This window comes from Physella acuta, unplaced genomic scaffold (assembly GCF_028476545.2).
Source record: "Physella acuta isolate Inbredline_101_S28 unplaced genomic scaffold, ASM2847654v3 ptg000325l, whole genome shotgun sequence".
Classification (NCBI taxonomy): domain Eukaryota; kingdom Metazoa; phylum Mollusca; class Gastropoda; family Physidae; genus Physella; species Physella acuta.
In genome coordinates, this window is record NW_026731844.1 from 68,968 (window position 1) to 87,935 (window position 18,968).

Here is an 18,968-nt window from a genome sequence, read left to right on the forward strand (position 1 = left end):
TGTAACAGGTCGTTAAACATGCATCGTGTTAAAAATGTGAAATCGTTACTTGGGTATTAAGCTAGAGGTCGTTTGTATGTGACGTCACACACCTAGATGGGGGGAGTGGGGATTTCAACTTTAGTGACAGTGAGTTGCAGGGGGGAGGGGTGAAATGTTACGTGTCATATATTTAATATTTTTTTTACAAACTATAGTATCCAAGCTCGTTAAATTTCGTATGATTTAAAGGTTTGTGTATATAATACGATGAGGGTAGGGGGCAAATTTGAGCGGCTTTTCCCCCCTTTATTTCTCTGTACTTGATTCTGTAGAGCAGGTAGCCTTACGAATATAACCAGCCGGCTCTTGTGTTGAGAATAAAATCTTGGAACAACTGGTGCCAGATAACGCACATTTATTCGGCTCACGTCCACCACCCCAGTGACCCCACCCCCAGCCCTGGCCTTAGATAAGATGTTTACTACCGGCTACCCTTAGCAGGTCACGTCACATTGAGGCTAACTTTAAAATTACACAGTAAACAATCTCTCCGCTCTTCCTTTTAAACGTAACATTGGAGGCCTATTTCTAAATAGTCCTTTTAAACGTAACATTTGCCTATTTCTAAATAGTCCTTTTAAACGTAACATTTGCCTATTTCTAAATAGTCCTTTTAAACGTAACATTTGAGGCCTATTTCTAAATAGTCCTTTTAAACATAACATTTGCCTATTTCTAAATAGTCCTTTTAAACATAACATTTGAGGCCTATTTCTAAATAGTCCTTTTAAACGTAAAATTGGAGGCCTATTTCTAAATAGTCCTTTTAAACGTAACATTTGCCTATTTCTAAATAGTCCTTTTAAACGTAACATTTGAGGCCTATTTCTAAATAGTCCTTTTAAACGTAACATTTGCCTATTTCTAAATAGTCCTTTTAAACGTAACATTTGAGGCCTATTTTAAATAATCCTTCCACCCTATTACCTTGCAGGATTACTCCACGTTACTATCGTATACGTACGTAGTAGATGTATCATTTTCTTTCATACATAAAATACATACATGGGCTTTACCTCATACAAATTCATATACTAGCAAAAATGTCTATGTGCTAGGGCTGGTCGCCTAAAAGTTTTGAATCAGGCAGGACAGAGAACGCTGACCTCGGTATCTCTTCAAAGAAACAGATGGACTCTACTATATCTGTTTTCTCATAGACTACGAAGGCTCACCATCAAACAGATTTACTCCCCCCTCCCCCCCCCCCCCATACCGCCTTCCACATCAAGCCGATTATATTATCGGAGTTACAAACATCCCTAGAGAATACACAAAACACCAAACCCAGTATCAATCTCAAAAGCCAAATTTATAAATCTAATTACATTTTTTTCTTTTTTTTTTCAATATTATAAAGCCTGATCTTGGTGTTCATTTATTTTTACCTGTGGGTAATGAATTAATGATTTTTTTTTGTAGCATAAAAATGCAAATAATACTTTTAACATAAATAATATCCTAAATTATTATGTACTCTTTTAATAGTTCGTGCTGTTAAATTGCCATCGTTTTCTTTAAAACAAAAATTTCCATTCTTTTCGTTCTTTGCCTCAAAAGAAAAGCAGGCTGAATTCGGAATCAACGGCCTATATGGGGCACAACACGTTGATACGTAATATATAATTGTGTTGAGTAGTGGTTCTAAACCTTTTTGGAGGTACCGAACCCTACTTGTTTATATGCGCTTTCCCCCTTCTTGATAATTATATCGTCCACAGTGACAAAATCCGATCGTGGTTCATTTGAGTCGGGTGTATGTCTTGACCTCCGCTGAATCCCTGGGACTGGCTCACCAGACAACTGGGTTCAATCGAACCCAGGTTAAGAACCATTGTGTTGGAGGAAATACCGTCTACAATCGCAATGATGAACGAAGAAGAAGAATTACTTTACCACAGACCTGTATAGGTCGGCTGTAGACCCCTAGAGCCTGATCCCTCGGCTAACATTGGGTCAGCTGCCCACAGCTAACATTGGGTCAGCTGCCCACAGCTAACATTGGGTCAGCTGCCCACAGCTAACATTGGGTCAGCTGCCCACAGCTAACATTGGGTCAGCTGCCCACAGCTAACATTGGGTCAGCTGCCCGCAGCTAACATTGGGTCAGCTGCCCACAGCTAACATTGGGTCAGCTGCCCACAGCTAACATTGGGTCAGCTGCCCACAGCTAACATTGGGTCAGCTGCCCACAGCTAACATTGGGTCAGCTGCCCACAGCTAACATTGGGTCAGCTGCCCACAGCTAACATTGGGTCAGCTGCCCACAGCTAACATTGGGTCAGCTGCCCACAGCTAACATTGGGTCAGCTGCCCACAGCTAACGAGTTCAGCTGCCCACAGCTAACATTGGGTCAGCTGCCCACAGCTAACATTGGGTCAGCTGCCCACAGCTAACATTGGGTCAGCTGCCCACAGCTAACATTGGGTCAGCTGCCCGCAGCTAACATTGGGTCAGCTGCCCACAGCTAACATTGGGTCAGCTGCCCACAGCTAACATTGGGTCAGCTGCCCGCAGCTAACATTGGGTCAGCTGCCCACAGCTAACATTGGGTCAGCTGCCCGCAGCTAACATTGGGTCAGCTGCCCACAGCTAACATTGGGTCAGCTGCCCACAGCTAACATTGGGTCAGCTGCCCGCAGTTAACATTGGGTCAGCTGCCCGCAGCTAACATTGGGTCAGCTGCCCGCAGCTAACATTGGGTCAGCTGCCCGCAGCTAACATTGGGTCAGCTGCCCGCAGCTAACATTGGGTCAGCTGCCCGCAGCTAACATTGGGTCAGCTGCCCGCAGCTAACATTGGGTCAGCTGCCCGCAGCTAACATTGGGTCAGCTGCCCACAGCTAACATTGGGTCAGCTGCCCGCAGCTAACATTGGGTCAGCTGCCCGCAGCTAACATTGGGTCAGCTGCCCGCAGCTAACATTGGGTCAGCTGCCCACGACTAACATTAGGTCAGCTGCCCACAGCTAACATTGGGTCAACTGCCCACAGCTAACATTGGGTTGGCTGTAGACACTTTAGAGCCTGATCCCACGGCTAACATTGGGTTGGCTGTAGACACTTTAGAGCCTGATCCCACGGCTAACATTGGGTTGGCTGTAGACACTTTAGAGCCTGATCCCACGGCTAACATTGGGTTGGCTGTAGACACTTTAGAGCCTGATCCCACGGCTAACATTGGGTTGGCTGTAGACACTTTAGAGCCTGATCCCACGGCTAACATTGGGTTGGCTGTAGACACTTTAGAGCCTGATCCCACGGCTAACATTGGGTTGGCTGTAGACACTTTAGAGCCTGATCCCACGGCTAACATTGGGTTGGCTGTAGACACTTTAGAGCCTGATCCCACGGCTAACATTGGGTTGGCTGTAGACACTTTAGAGCCTGATCCCACGGCTAACATTGGGTTGGCTGTAGACACTTTAGAGCCTGATCCCACGGCTAACATTGGGTTGGCTGTAGACACTTTAGAGCCTGATCCCACGGCTAACATTGGGTTGGCTGTAGACACTTTAGAGCCTGATCCCACGGCTAACATTGGGTTGGCTGTAGACACTTTAGAGCCTGATCCCACGGCTAACATTGGGTTGGCTGTAGACACTTTAGAGCCTGATCCCACGGCTAACATTGGGTTGGCTGTAGACACTTTAGAGCCTGATCCCACGGCTAACATTGGGTCAGCTGCCCACAGCTAACATTGGGTCAGCTGCCCACAGCTAACATTGGGTCAGCTGCCCACAGCTAACAAGTTCAGCTGCCCACAGCTAACATTGGGTCAGCTGCCCACAGCTAACATTGGGTCAGCTGCCCACAGCTAACGAGTTCAGCTGCCCACAGCTAACATTGGGTCAGCTGCCCACGGCTAACATTGGGTCAGCTGCCCACAGCTAACATTGGGTCAGCTGCCCACAGCTAACATTGGGTCAGCTGCCCACAGCTAACATTGGGTCAGCTGCCCACAGCTAACATTGGGTCAGCTGCCCACAGCTAACATTGGGTCAGCTGCCCACAGCTAACATTGGGTCAGCTGCCCACAGCTAACATTGGGTCGGCAGCCCACAGCTAACATTGGGTCAGCAGCCCACAGCTAACATTGGGTCAGCTGCCCACAGCTAACATTGGGTCAGCTGCCCACAGCTAACATTGGGTCAGCTGCCCACAGCTAACATTGGGTCAGCTGCCCACAGCTAACATTGGGTCAGCTGCCCACAGCTAACATTGGGTCAGCTGCCCACGGCTAACATTGGGTCAGCTGCCCACGGCTAACATTGGGTCAGCTGCCCACAGCTAACATTGGGTCAGCTGTCCACAGCTAACATTGGGTCAGCTGCCCACAGCTAACATTGGGTCAGCTGCCCACAGCTAACATTGGGTCAGCTGCCCACAGCTAACATTGGGTCAGCTGCCCACAGCTAACATTGGGTCAGCTGCCCACAGCTAACATTGGGTCAGCAGCCCACAGCTAACATTGGGTCAGCTGCCCACAGCTAACATTGGGTCAGCTGCCCACAGCTAACATTGGGTCAGCTGCCCACAGCTAACATTGGGTCAGCTGCCCACAGCTAACATTGGGTCAGCTGCCCACAGCTAACATTGGGTCAGCTGCCCACAGCTAACATTGGGTCAGCTGCCCACAGCTAACATTGGGTCAGCTGCCCACAGCTAACATTGGGTCAGCTGCCCACAGCTAACATTGGGTCAGCTGCCTATAGCTAACATTGGGTCAGCTGCCCACAGCTAACATTGGGTCAGCTGCCCACAGCTAACGAGTTCTGCTGCCCACAGCTAACGAGCTCATGACGTTATCAAACGCAATCTGTCACAGCTTGTGAAATACGGTAACTTTATACTCACCCACTCAGGTCATTAATCTTCTCATTAATTATGCAAAATCTCGTGATGAAGGGAACGAACTAGGTCATCGTTATGTCGCAATATATGATGTGTCTTAGTTAGGACATAAGGTTTTTGTTGAGAAAAACAAAACGATACAGGGTTTAATTATTTCCCTTTACCGCTCCCAGTGCCAGGGTTAATGCCAGTGGAATTGTTAGTGTAGGCTACAGGCTTGATTAGGCTTAAAGTCAGGACTAGATTAGGATTAGGGCTAGAGTTAGAGCCTAGGATGAGAATACACAGAATTAATATTGCTGCATTTTGAATAACCCAGCTAAGTTGTCGTCCAGATTCTAAGAAATATAAACAAAAACTTTTCATCGACTTGCTGATTACTTGTACGGCTAAACTCAGGTCGATTTTAACAATCATGCCAAACTTATCTCGTCACAGATTCGCGTGTTTACCAAACACAGAAACGAACACAAATTGACCAGCGTGGGCGAACCCCTGTTTAACCACATCAAGGTTATTCAAACCCCCACAAAAATCGATGTCTTCTCGCCCAAATGTCTTCTCGCCCAATGTCTTCTCGCCCAATCTCTTCTCGGCCAATATTTGTCTGACGAGTGGTCACATTTGATATCCCATGGCCACGATTCGATGTTTCTTGTGGGAGATCTCAACACATAATTACCGTCCAACTGTGTGGAATGGCGCCGGTAACATGGAATATCTGGTACAAGATCTGACATGGCTCTACTTGACTCATGTGATGCGCAAGTAAGGAAAACTTTGATGATATGTAGCAGGGTCATCGTACAGTTACTGGGGTAATTATAATCAAATAGTCAAATGTGGATGAAGGATTAGAGACTATTTTCTGGATATATGGATGTTGGTTTAAGGACTAAAAATGTGGATCTTGGGTTAAGAAAGTGATTCAGTTGACACCATGTCCTGTGTGATCGTCAGAGATTGAAGAGGAATCTAGCAGCTTGTTTGTCTGAGTTCGTGATATGAGACATCTGTCTTATAAGACATAAGACACCTCATGTAAATATATAAGACAACTTAGGTAAAGACATTAGACACAACATGTAAATAGATACATCACTAAAGGCATAAGTCACTCCTGTAAAGACATACGACATTATTTAAACATAAAAAACACCTTATTTAAAGACACAAGACACGTCATGAAAGACATTAGAGACTTACTTAAATATATAAGACTTTACATTTAAAGACAGCAGACATGTAAAGAGTTCAAGACGTCACATCTTTTAACCTTCAATTTAACAAGGCTTTAAAAGCTTCCTTTAAATAGAAAAGCTGAAAAGCAATTTTAATCTAATTTGCAGTCGATAGAAAAACTTGAAAGAACAGAGGCGTAGGGGAGTCGGAGAGGAATGACATTTAAAAAATGATTTTACAAAATCAGTCCTTGTTACAATACAACTAGCTAATATGTTCGAAAACATTCAGCACCATCATTCAGATCACACTTAGTAAACTATTCTCTCTGTCACTCTCTCTACCTATACATATGTTTATACACACACACACACACACACATATATATATATATATATATATATATATATATATATATATATATATATATATATATATATATATATATATATTTATTTATTTATTTATTTATTTATAAACATACACATATATATATATATACATATATATATATATATAAAATAAACATACATATAAACATATATATATTTATAAACATACATATATATGTATATTTATAGATATATATAACAAACATAAATATTATATATATTTATATAGAATATATATATATATATATATATATATATATATATATATATATATATATATATATATATATATATATATATATATATATATATATATATATATATATATATATATATAGTTATTGGAAAGTCTGCGTGGGGCTTTGGAATGCGTCAACGTTGCTGCTCTAGCAAATCGAAGCTCGGCTTTGCTAAAGTTTTCTGATCAATATTTAATTTGCGTTTACAGCCACTCCCACGGTAACTTAAGCAGATTTGTTGTTTTTTTTTAATTGTCTGAAAAGGAGAGAAGATTGCGCTCGTCGTGCGTGCGTGTGCGGTTTTACGTGTGTGTGTGTGTGTGTGTTTGTGTGTGTACGTGTGTGTACGCATGTTCACATGTGTGTTTTGATGCGTGTGTGTATGTGTGTTTGTAATCGCATTTATGCGCATGCGTGTGAAGAGTTTGCTAGCTTATGTATGTGCGTGTGTGTGTTTGTTTGTATGTATACGTGTGTGTGTGTGTGTTTGATGCGTGTGTGTATGTTTGATGCGTGTGTGTATGTGTGTTTATAATCGTATTAATGTACATGCGTGTGGAGAGTTTGCTTGCGTGTGTATGTGCGTGTGTGTGTGTATGTTTACAATCGTCGGTATGCGTGTTTGAGTTGGTGTGCGTGTGTCTGCGGGTGATTGGTAGCGTAATGTAAAGTAATTTGTATTAGGCAAGGTCTTCTGTAAATCATTAATTACCTTTACCCGTAATTAATCTCGGGCAGCCTGAAAGTCTATTAGTGTTCTAAGGCATCGATTTCCCGTAATCTACTAACCGCACATCTCGCCACTTTTTGTACGTTTCCGGTATTTACACAACCCAATTAATCTTTATTGTTTTTATTTATCTCACACCGTGTTCACTCTATCTTAATTGTGTGAGTTAAACATCGACATTTGGACACAAAATATGTTTACAAGAAAACACTAGAAAAAGTTCTTTTATGGTGCGTGTATATAGTTTTAAAAACTGTTTGTAATATTATTATTACAATTAATTGTGTACATTTGGTGTCACGTGTAAATACTGTAGTTGTAAAGATGGCCTGGATATGTGTTGTAAATATAAGTTTTTGGGGTGGTCGTGTTTGTATGGGCTCAGCCGTATTTTAGAACATACTAGCCGTCCCGGCCAGGCCCTGCTCTGGCTTCTGTGAAAAACCTTTCTATTAAAGACCATTACCTGTGTGTTTAGTAATCATCATAAACCCGGCACTGCCCACCCAAACCACAACCAACCAAAACCAAAACAACAAAACGCAAACATAACGCTAACAGAATTACAAATATAAACGAAAACAAAAACCTAACAAACCCAACCACAAACACCAATACAAACACACAAAAAAAAAAAAAAAGCAAACGAAAACAAACCAAATCCAAACGCAAAACCAACCACAATTACAAACACAAACCCAAAGAAAAAAAACACAAACCAAAAAGCAAACGAAAACAAACCAAATCCAAACGCAAAACCAACCACAAACACAAATACAAACCACAAACACAAATACAAACACAAACCCAAAGAAAAAAACACAAACGAAAAAAGAAAGAACAAAAACGAACCAAATCAAAACGCAACCACTAACGCAAACCCAACCTAAACACAAAGAAAACACTAACGCGAACATAAACGCAAACAGTCTAGCCTGTTTCAGCTTAATAAACGACTATAGTACCCCAACTTATTCATAGTCTTTTGCACTCACTTAAACGAACGTAGGTGCCAAACCAAATGAACAATTGTAATACTCCAAGCTTATCCGTAAAATACATACAGCATTTGCACTTGATCAATCCCCGCTAATTATGTAATTATTTTTTCCCAACACCAAAGCAAAGTAATAAAAAGTAAATTCTTTTCCACTAAAGCAATGTTTTATAAAGGGAAGTAATTGTGTTTTCCTAATTTATCAAAGGGAAGTAAGTGCTAAAGGACTAAATATAAATAATTTTCAGACATAATTAGAATTGTTGTATAAGATGATATTTTTTTGAAATTGTGTTTAATGAACATCCGACAATTATTACTATCAGTTTGAAAAATGAAAATTATTTCCCAACACTTTCAGTATTAATTTTGTTAACTCATAAACTCAAATTGTGAGTACGATAATATTCTAACACTTAAATCCATACAAGTATGTCAACGACAAACATTTAATTTACATACAGAATTGAGCTTTATATATTAGATTCTGACAAGAATAAACTATTGGAGCCTTGGAGTGTCATGAAACAAAATTAAAAGTTGTAGCGTTAGCTTAACTCTAAACTTAATTAAGACCGGTGGGAGGAAGCATCAGCTGAACAACTTTGTGTGGTAGCATTAACTTGATCTTAAACCACACTGGCAGGTAGCATTAACTTAACCCTAAACCACTCCGAGCTGTAATATTAGCCTAACCTTAAACCACTCCGAGCTGTAATATTAGCCTAACCTTAAACCACTCTGGGCGGTAGCATTAGCTGAACCCTAAACCACTCTGGGAGGTAGCATTAGCTGAACTATAAACTACTCTGGGAGGTAGCATTAGCTGAACCCTAAACTACTCTAGACGGTAGCATTAGCTTGAGTCTAAACCAATTTACGATGTCTGGGCCTAAACATTACCTACAGCCTTGACCAAATGAATCCACCTTTAGAACGTGGAGCTGATCAATACTGAATCAAATCAAACTGTTGGCACGGCGATGTTTTAGGCGCCATTTAAAAGTTCAGGTTACTGACTTGCGTACTATCAGTGGAGTCAGTGACTCTAGGCTCTGAGCTTGAGTATAACGTCGAGCAATGAGATCAGTTCTTCTTCTTCGTTCTTCGTTCTTAATTTTAGTGTTGTATCCCACAAATTAAGAATACGTGTCAACTGTTTATGCGCCATTGAGGCCGTTGACTCCGATTTCAGCCTGCTTTTCTTTTTAGATTTGCTTCCATAGCCTATGTCCAACCAAGAACAAACTACAAGGCAGCAGTTGTTTGATTTTGTAGTTGTCTCTCCTAGAAGAGTGGCTGTCCCCAGCTAACGAGCCTCATCTACCCAGGGGTTCGAACTCGAGACTTTTCGGTTTAGAAGTCATGAGCTTTACCGACTCGACCACGCCCCCATATGAAATCAGTGACTATAGACTCCTTTGGTGCTAAGGTCAGAAGAACGGATATTATATTTCACGTCTGGCCTGCAAGATTACATTACCATTGTTACTATCCATCTATAGAAAAGACTTTCAGTGGAGAAGGAGAAGATGGCTGACAAGTTACACAACATGATTTCTTTAAACGCATTTTTCAATTATCATGGCGTTTTTCTTTTAACACCTCATCTTGCAAAAACCTGGCTAAAAAATCAACCAGATTTTTTTAACGCGCCAAACCAAAGTTTAACATCAATACAATTTCAATTATTTTTGTGAGAGATCTGTTGAAACTAGTTTACTTTCTCCACAAGAAGAATGCAATACAACACCGCGTATGTCCTGGATAAAGCGGGTTCTACAAGTTCGTGTTTATAAAAGACATAGAGGATTTTAGAGAGCCTAAACAGATACATTATTTAAATTTGGATTTGGATTTTTTTTTACTTCAATCAATTTTGCTTGCTGCATGAAATTAGACAATATAAGTTCAATAGGTAGGGAATATTTTTAATAGTTTTCAAAAAATTCTAAAAGACGATTTAGATTTTTTTTATAGATTTAAATGATTTATTTCTGTTTAGTAGGGATTTTTCGGTAAATTATTTTCCTCATCTCAACAAGATTTAAGTTTAAAAAATAGTTTATATAAACACGTTTTTATTTGTCCTTTTAAAAAAAAAATCTTCTGCTTATAACTTAATCCGTTTTCGATCCTCAATTGAACTTTAAAAACAAATTACATCTCGTTTTTATTTAAAAAGTTACAGCATTTACTTACAGCAGGTTTAGATGACAAAAAGAAAAGTTATTACCCCTGAAACCGCCAATATAAGTTGTAGATACCACTCTAGTTAGTGTCTATATCTTCACTATTTATAATGTTAATCTTCACTTGTCATTTGTGTGAGTGTATTGGTACACTACATCTGACCCAGTGCTCGCCCTTCTATATCTGACCCAGTGCTCGCCCTTCTATATCTGACCCAGTGCTCGCCCTTCTATATCTCAGTGCTTGCCCTTCTATATCTGACCCAGTGCTCGCCCTTCTATATCTGACCCAGTGCTCGCCCTTCTATATCTGACCCAGTGCTCGCCCTTCTATATCTGACCCAGTGCTCTCCCTTCTATATCTGACCCAGTGCTCTCCCTTCTATATCTGACCCAGTGCTCGCCCTTCTATATCTGACCCAGTGCTCGCCCTTCTATATCTGACCCAGTGCTCGCCCTTCTATATCTGACCCAGTGCTCTCCCTTCTATATCTGACCCAGTGCTCGCCCTTCTATATCTGACCCAGTGCTCGCTCTTCTATATCTGAATGCTCGCCCTTCTATATCTGACCCAGTGCTCGCCCTTCTATATCTGACCCAGTGCTCGCCCTTCTATATCTGACCCAGTTCTCGCCCTTCTATATCTGACCCAGTGCTCTCCCTTCTATATCTGACCCAGTGCTCTCCCTTCTATATCTGACCGAGTGCTCGCCCTTCTATATCTGACCCAGTGCTCGCCCTTCTATATCTGACCGAGTGCTCGCCCTTCTATATCTGACCCAGTGCTCGCCCTTCTATATCTGACCCAGTGCTCGCCCTTCTATATCTGACCCAGTGCTCGCCCTTCTATATCTGACCCAGTGCTCGCCCTTCTATATCTGACCGAGTGCTCGCCCTTCTATATCTGACCCAGTGCTCGCCCTTCTATATCTGACCCAGTGCTCGCCCTTCTATATCTCAGTGCTTGCCCTTCTATATCTGACCCAGTGCTCGCCCTTCTATATCTGACCCAGTGCTCTCCCTTCTATATATGACCCAGTGCTCGCCCTTCTATATCTGACCCAGTGCTCGCCCTTCTATATCTGAATGCTCGCCCTTCTATATCTGACCCAGTGCTCGCCCTTCTATATCTGACCCAGTGCTCTCCCTTCTATATCTGACCTAGTGCTCGCCCTTCTATATCTGACCCAGTGCTCTCCCTTCTATATCTGACCCAGTGCTCTCCCTTCTATATCTGACCCAGTGCTCGCCCTTCTATATCTGACCCAGTGCTCGCCCTTCTATATCTGACCCAGTGCTCGCCCTTCTATATCTCAGTGCTTGCCCTTCTATATCTGACCCAGTGCTCGCCCTTCTATATCTGACCCAGTGCTCTCCCTTCTATATATGACCCAGTGCTCGCCCTTCTATATCTGACCCAGTGCTCGCCCTTCTATATCTGAATGCTCGCCCTTCTATATCTGACCCAGTGCTCGCCCTTCTATATCTGACCCAGTGCTCTCCCTTCTATATCTGACCTAGTGCTCGCCCTTCTATATCTGACCCAGTGCTCTCCCTTCTATATCTGACCCAGTGCTCGCCCTTCTATATCTGACCCAGTGTTCGCCCTTCTATATCTGACCCAGTGCTCTCCCTTCTATATCTGACCGAGTGCTCGCCCTTCTATATCTGACCCAGTGCTCGCCCTTCTATATCTGACCCAGTGCTCGCCCTTCTATATCTGACCCAGTGCTCGCCCTTCTATATCTGACCCAGTGCTCTCCCTTCTATATCTGACCCAGTGCTCTCCCTTCTATATCTGACCCAGTGCTCTCCCTTCTATATCTGACCCAGTGCTCGCCCTTCTATATCTGACCCAGTGCTCGCCCTTCTATATCTGACCCAGTGCTCGCCCTTCTATATCTGACCCAGTGTTCGCCCTTCTATATCTGACCCAGTGCTCGCCCTTCTATATCTGACCCAGTGCTCTCCCTTCTATATCTGACCCAGTGCTCGCCCTTCTATATCTGACCGAGTGCTCGCCCTTCTATATCTGACCCAGTGCTCGCCCTTCTATATCTGACCCAGTGTTCGCCCTTCTATATCTGACCGAGTGCTCGCCCTTCTATATCTGACCCAGTGCTCGCCCTTCTATAGCTGACCCAGTGCTCGCCCTTCTATAGCTGACCCAGTGCTCGCCCTTCTATACCTGACCCAGTGCTCGCCTTTCTGTGGTTGCTAAAAGCCAACTATCCCGTCCTTAGTGGCCGTCAATTTTAAACTAATCGATAGGTTGTGTTTTTTGTTTTAAACTTTTTTCTTCTCTTAGTTTCACACACCCAGAAAACAAGCAGAAATCACGTGTTATTAGCTAAATTTAAATGTGTCTGTAACCGTGGCGCGTATTGATCATAGGATCAGACGACGGGAATAGGTTTAAGTATTGACCAGCTGACCATAAGACCACGTGGCTAGATGGTAGCATGGTTGGTATGTTTAAAGCTTTAAACGTGTTTAATAATTATTTTTTTTAAACCTTGGTTGCACATAGTCTAAAAAAATATTTTACAGACAAAAAAGCAAAATTAGAAATTAAAGAATGTAACCCTTAAGCCCTAAAATGTTCTCAAATCTTTAATTCATAATGAGATTTAAGACGGATAATAATAAAAAAAAATATCTTTTTCAAAGTAGTTATAGCACACAAACAAAAAATAAAGTTCAAAATTTTAAATTAAAACAGTTTACATTATCTGACATTTAAGGCTACTGACATAAATAGATATGAATAAAAAATATGTATTTAAAGGTTATGAAAGGAAAGTTTGTACGGGCCACTATACTAGTTATAAAAAGTTGAAAAGCTATAGAATATTTAAACGTTTTAGGATGTCGTGAAATACTTCACCTTTAAAGCTGCTGGAAGTGGTAGCAGTACACATCTACTTATCTATGTACATCTTAGAAGTTTCAACGTCGTCCCGTTTTCTTCTTTCATTAGTCTGATATACACCAGGCACGTTACAAACGTTTGGTAGCTAGGCTAGGCCAAACTGGCCAGTTCTGTGAGGAAGGTCACTGCCCACGCTTAAATATGCCAGATTTTTTTGTAGTAGAGAATGAGCAGAAACTCTGTTGACATAGTGTATGAATATTTACGTGCAACAGCGCATTGGTGAGTCAGCGATATGAGACGGGGTGGTGGTGACACAGGTTGGTGGTGAGACAGGTTGGTGGTGATACATGTTGGTGGTGAGACAGGTTGGTGGTGATACAGGCTGGTAGTTATACAGGTTGGTGGTGATACAGGTTGGTGGTGAGACAGGTTGGTGGTGATACAGGCTGGTAGTTATACAGGTTAGTGGTGATACAGGTTGGTGGTGAGACAGGTTGGTGGTGAGACAGGTTGGTGGTGATACATGTTGGTGGTGCGACAGGTTGGTGGTGATACAGGCTGGTAGTTATACAGGTTGGTGGTGATACAGGTTGGTGGTGAGACAGGTTGGTGGTGAGACAGGTTGGTGGTGATACAGGTTGGTGGTGAGACAGGTTGGTGGTGATACAGGCTGGTAGTTATACAGGTTGGTGGTGATACAGGTTGGTGGTGAGACAGGTTGGTGGTGATACAGGTTGGTGGTGATACAGGTTGGTGGTGAGACAGGTTGGTGGTGATACAGGTTGGTGGTGAGACAGGTTGGTGGTGATACTGGTTAGTGGTGATACAGGTTGGTGGTGATAAATGTTGGTGGTGATACAGGTTGGTGGTGATACAGGTTGGTGGTGGCACAGGTTGGTGGTGGTACAGGTTGGTGGTGATACAGGTTGGTGGTGATACAGGTTGGTGGTGGCACAGGTTGGTGGTGGCACAGGTTGGTGGTGGCACAGGTTGGTGGTGATACAGGTTGGTGGTGATACAGGTTGGTGGTGGCACAGGTTGGTGGTGGCACAGGTTGGTGGTGGCACAGGTTGGTGGTGATACAGGTTGGTGGTGATACAGGTTGGTGGTGGCACAGGTTGGTGGTGGCACAGGTTGGTGGTGGCACAGGTTGGTGGTGGCACAGGTTGGTGGTGGCACAGGTTGGTGGTGGCACAGGTTGGTGGTGATACAGGTTGGTGGTAATACAGGTTGGTGCGGATACAGGCTGGTGTTGCGATACATAGGTTAGTAGTGTTATAGATTAGTGATGATACATACGGTTATAGTGAAACAAATGCAGGTGGTATCTACACAGGTAAGAAGAAATACATACTCTTATAAAGTAGAGTATGGAGATTGTGATACATAGTTTGGTGGTGACACATGCGTAACATATAGAGATAATGGTGACACATCGTGTAAATGGTGATAAATAACTTGATAGTAAAACATAGGTTGACTGTTAATACATTTGGTGTAGATAATTGTATAGGGTGGGGGAGAACTGTGTTAAATTTAACTAGGTTGTTTTTTTTTAAATTTATTTTATGAGTTAATCGGCGTGAATAACGTTACCATGGAAACACCAGGCGCCGTCAAGAACAAAAGATCTGTAGACAAAAACTCATGTTGTGAATATTTATGTGACTCACTCTGTCAAATGTAGGGGAATGTATGACTTACAAACACTATCACCAAATGTAGGGAATGTATGACTGACAAACACTGGCACCAAATGTAGGGAATGTATGACTGACAAACACTGGCACCAAATGTAGGGATGTATGACTGACAAACACTGGCACCAAATGTGGGGAATGTATGACTGACAAACACTGTCACTAAATGTAGGGAATGTATGACTGACAAACACTGTCAAATGTAGGGAATGTATGACTGACAAACACTTGCACCAAATGTAGGGAATGTATGACTGAAACAATTAACACTGTCACCAAATTTAGGGAATGTATGACTGACAAACACTGGCACTAAATGTAGGGAATGTATGACTGCATTGGTTGAATGATGATAGCAATTTTTTACATGAGATTGTAGAGACGAAGTATTTACTATAGGTAACTGCACTGTAGGTTTTACAACAAATCAGAAGGCGATGGTTTTTATTATAACTTATCTGAGAGCAATAGGTCTTTGATTTTATCCGAAGGCAATTGGTTTTTGACTATATATGAGGGCAATAGGTTTTTAATTAGATCTGAGGGCAATAAGTATTTTATCATTTCAGATGGCGTTAGGTTTTAAATTATATCGGAGGGCAATAGGTTTTTAATTAATTCAGAGGGCAATGGTTTTGATTATAATTTATCTGAGAGCAATAGGTTTTTGATTATATCCGAGGGCAATAGGTTTTACATTATATCAGAGGGTAATAGGTTTTTTTATGTTTTTACACTACACCAGATGGTAAAGATTTGTACAACAAACATCCCCGTGGTTGTAGTTTTACTCTCCAGACTCTGATAATTTCATTAGCAAGAACGAATAATTTGTGCCAACATTTGTTTTAAAACATTCCGTCTAATTTTTTTTTCTGACCTGAAACAATTTCCCTCATTGTTCATTAGCACGTCAGTGATAAACATTTTTATTGTCCTCGGCTGAAGGGTTGTTTTAAAAAATAAAATAAACAGAAGTTATCTCCCTTTCACAATTAGATTTGTATTATTTTTTCCGTTTTTTTTTTTAAACAGAGTCAAAGTGAATCTCTGAGGATTATAATTTGTGCACGGAACCTAATTAGTTTTAATTATTTGAGTCTTCAAATGATCAGATTTAATGAAGATTAATTGGGAACGTTTTAATTAGCTCAATGTAAAACGTATTTAGGGTGCAATTATAATGCGAGAAGGTTCGGTTTATAAAGGTAGCCTAATTACGTCTAGGTCATTAGACCTAGAGAAACGGTACAGTAATAAATCTTCAATTTTAGAACTGGCCGTCCATTGGTCAGATGAAGTAGAGTTTATCTTTTTCTTTTACTTTTTCATATCACAGGCTTGTGTTGTCATCTCTATGTCGAGCCACCTTTATATTGTGTCAAATTATGCAGCAATTACGTCTAGATCATCAAATTGTTGACATAATGTAGCCACATTTTTAAACGCATCACATAAACTTGATAAACTATTGCGTATTATGATATACGCAATCACGTCATTTATAGAAGCTATTTTTTCAGGCAAAATTTTTGAAATAAAAACATATCTTTTGTATCCTTGTATACGACCCCTTACAATATAAACAACATAAAAAATAAATCTTAAAATTTTATGACAATAAATGTGTTACTCGTACACAATGGGGAATGTTTGCGGTGTTTAAAGAAGTTAAGGGGAGAGAAGTCTTGTTTTCCCCATTAACTCAAACATACATTTAGATATCCTAAAATTTAGTTGCAGCTAGATAGTAAACAAAAAAAAAAAAAAACATGAATGGGCTTTTCTTTCCTGTCGTCATCCTGAGAAAAACAAGTCCGAAAACTCATGTTTATTTCCCTGGAGTTATCTAACTTCTAATTCCAAATGCTTCGTTAACATTCGCATTTGTTTTCCTTCAACCTTGAGAGATGTAACTAGGCATATTTACTGGCTGATATCTTGGAAGTTATCTCAGATCTCTGTAGGCCGAAGCTTGTAATTTATCTGACCCGAACAAGGACAGCCTTGTTTAGCTAATGCGCATGTACAACCCGGAGTTAAAAGGCGGCGTATTAATCCATACCCTAACTCAATACACTGGTAATTTTGTGGCATATTAATCCATGCCCTAACTGAACACACTGGTAATTTTGTGGCATATTAATCTAAACCTTAACTGAACACATTGGTAATTTTCTGGCAAATTAATCCATACCCTAACTGAACACATTGGTATAAGTGAGATTTATTTATCCATAAACTAACAACACATGGTAAAACATTTGACATATAATCCATACTCTAACTCAACATATAGTAAACATATTTTTGACATATAATCCATATCCTAGCTCAACACAAGGTAAACCAATTTTTGATATATAATTCATACACTAACTCAACACATGGTAAATAAATTTTTGACATATAATCCATACCCAAACTCAACACATGATAAACATACATAAACATGATAAACATGACAAACGTTCTCTCATATAATTAATTGTAAATCTTAGATTTATCCTCCTTTTCTTAATCCATGTATATAAAGATGGGAGAGAGCAGTAAATTCTGTTAGGATAAAAAAGATATTATTGTTAGCAAGAAAATAGAACAATAAACAGAATGTGTGTCTTATATAGACAGAGATCAAATAAGCCAAGCTACGTTTAAACATTAGCCAATCACACGTATAAAGCCATCTTACTGGCTGCATTTTATATCGTTAGCATGTAGATCTACAATATATGCCATATTTGATGTTCTATTTCATAAATATCAAGAATTCAACGTCTTCAGTATCTTCTAGTACGCTCCAAAATCAATAAATCTCAATCCGTTGATTGCAAATTGATTGAATCATGTTTTTTAAATAAAATAATTGCAGGTTGTTTCGTTTACGATTGCGCCGAGATTTTAATATTGCCATAAAGGGAGTGTTCATATTCGGAAATTACAAGTTATAAAATTACAATTTCCAATTATAAAATAACCTTATACAATGTATGAGATTATAACATTCATTTTATATTCGCCTTTACTAAACTTTTACAAATCAAACAAACGAGTCTAAAGCAATGGGGAACAACGTCACCTCTACCAAACTTTGTAATAAAATTATACAAACTATTCTATAACAAACGAAAACAAAATCGACTCTCCAGAGGCGTATCCAAGTTTTCGGTGTAGGGGGAGCGGAAATAGCAAAAAAAGTCGCCAAATTTGTAATATCTTCTATATAAGTATATATATATATATATATATATATATATATATATATATATATATATATATATATATATATATATATATATATATATATTAGGTTATGTTATTTCTTCGATATGAAGTAAAATAAATTTAAATTAACACTCTGAAGAAATTAAAAAAACTCACAATGTAGGCCGACGAAACAAAAAAAATGGTTTCACTCTAAACAAATATATATATATATATATATATATATATATATATATATATATATATATATATATATATATATATAAACACTACAACAAAAACAATGAACGCGGCAAAATCTGCTTCGTAATAATCTTTGTAAAAAATTACATAATAATTCCTGGGACATATATTAAGACTAGCGAAAAAGGGGAAATAATCAATATCTTAATATAACTATGTATATGTCTACATATTTTATTAAACAAATCAATAATTACTTTAGAATCTAATAAAGTAGCTTAACACTATATGTTTTTACAAAAATATTTTGTCTGCAATCAAAATTAAATATATTGTTATCATAAATGCTAAAGTATTA

At 40.1% G+C, this 18,968-nt stretch overlaps 1 protein-coding gene across 2 annotated transcripts in view; it reads left to right on the forward strand.

Moving 5' to 3' along the window:
* The window catches only part of LOC131940703 (uncharacterized), a 43,046-nt gene that overhangs the window by 1,170 nt on the left and 22,908 nt on the right, over positions 1 to 18,968 (forward strand). The window lies entirely within an intron of this gene.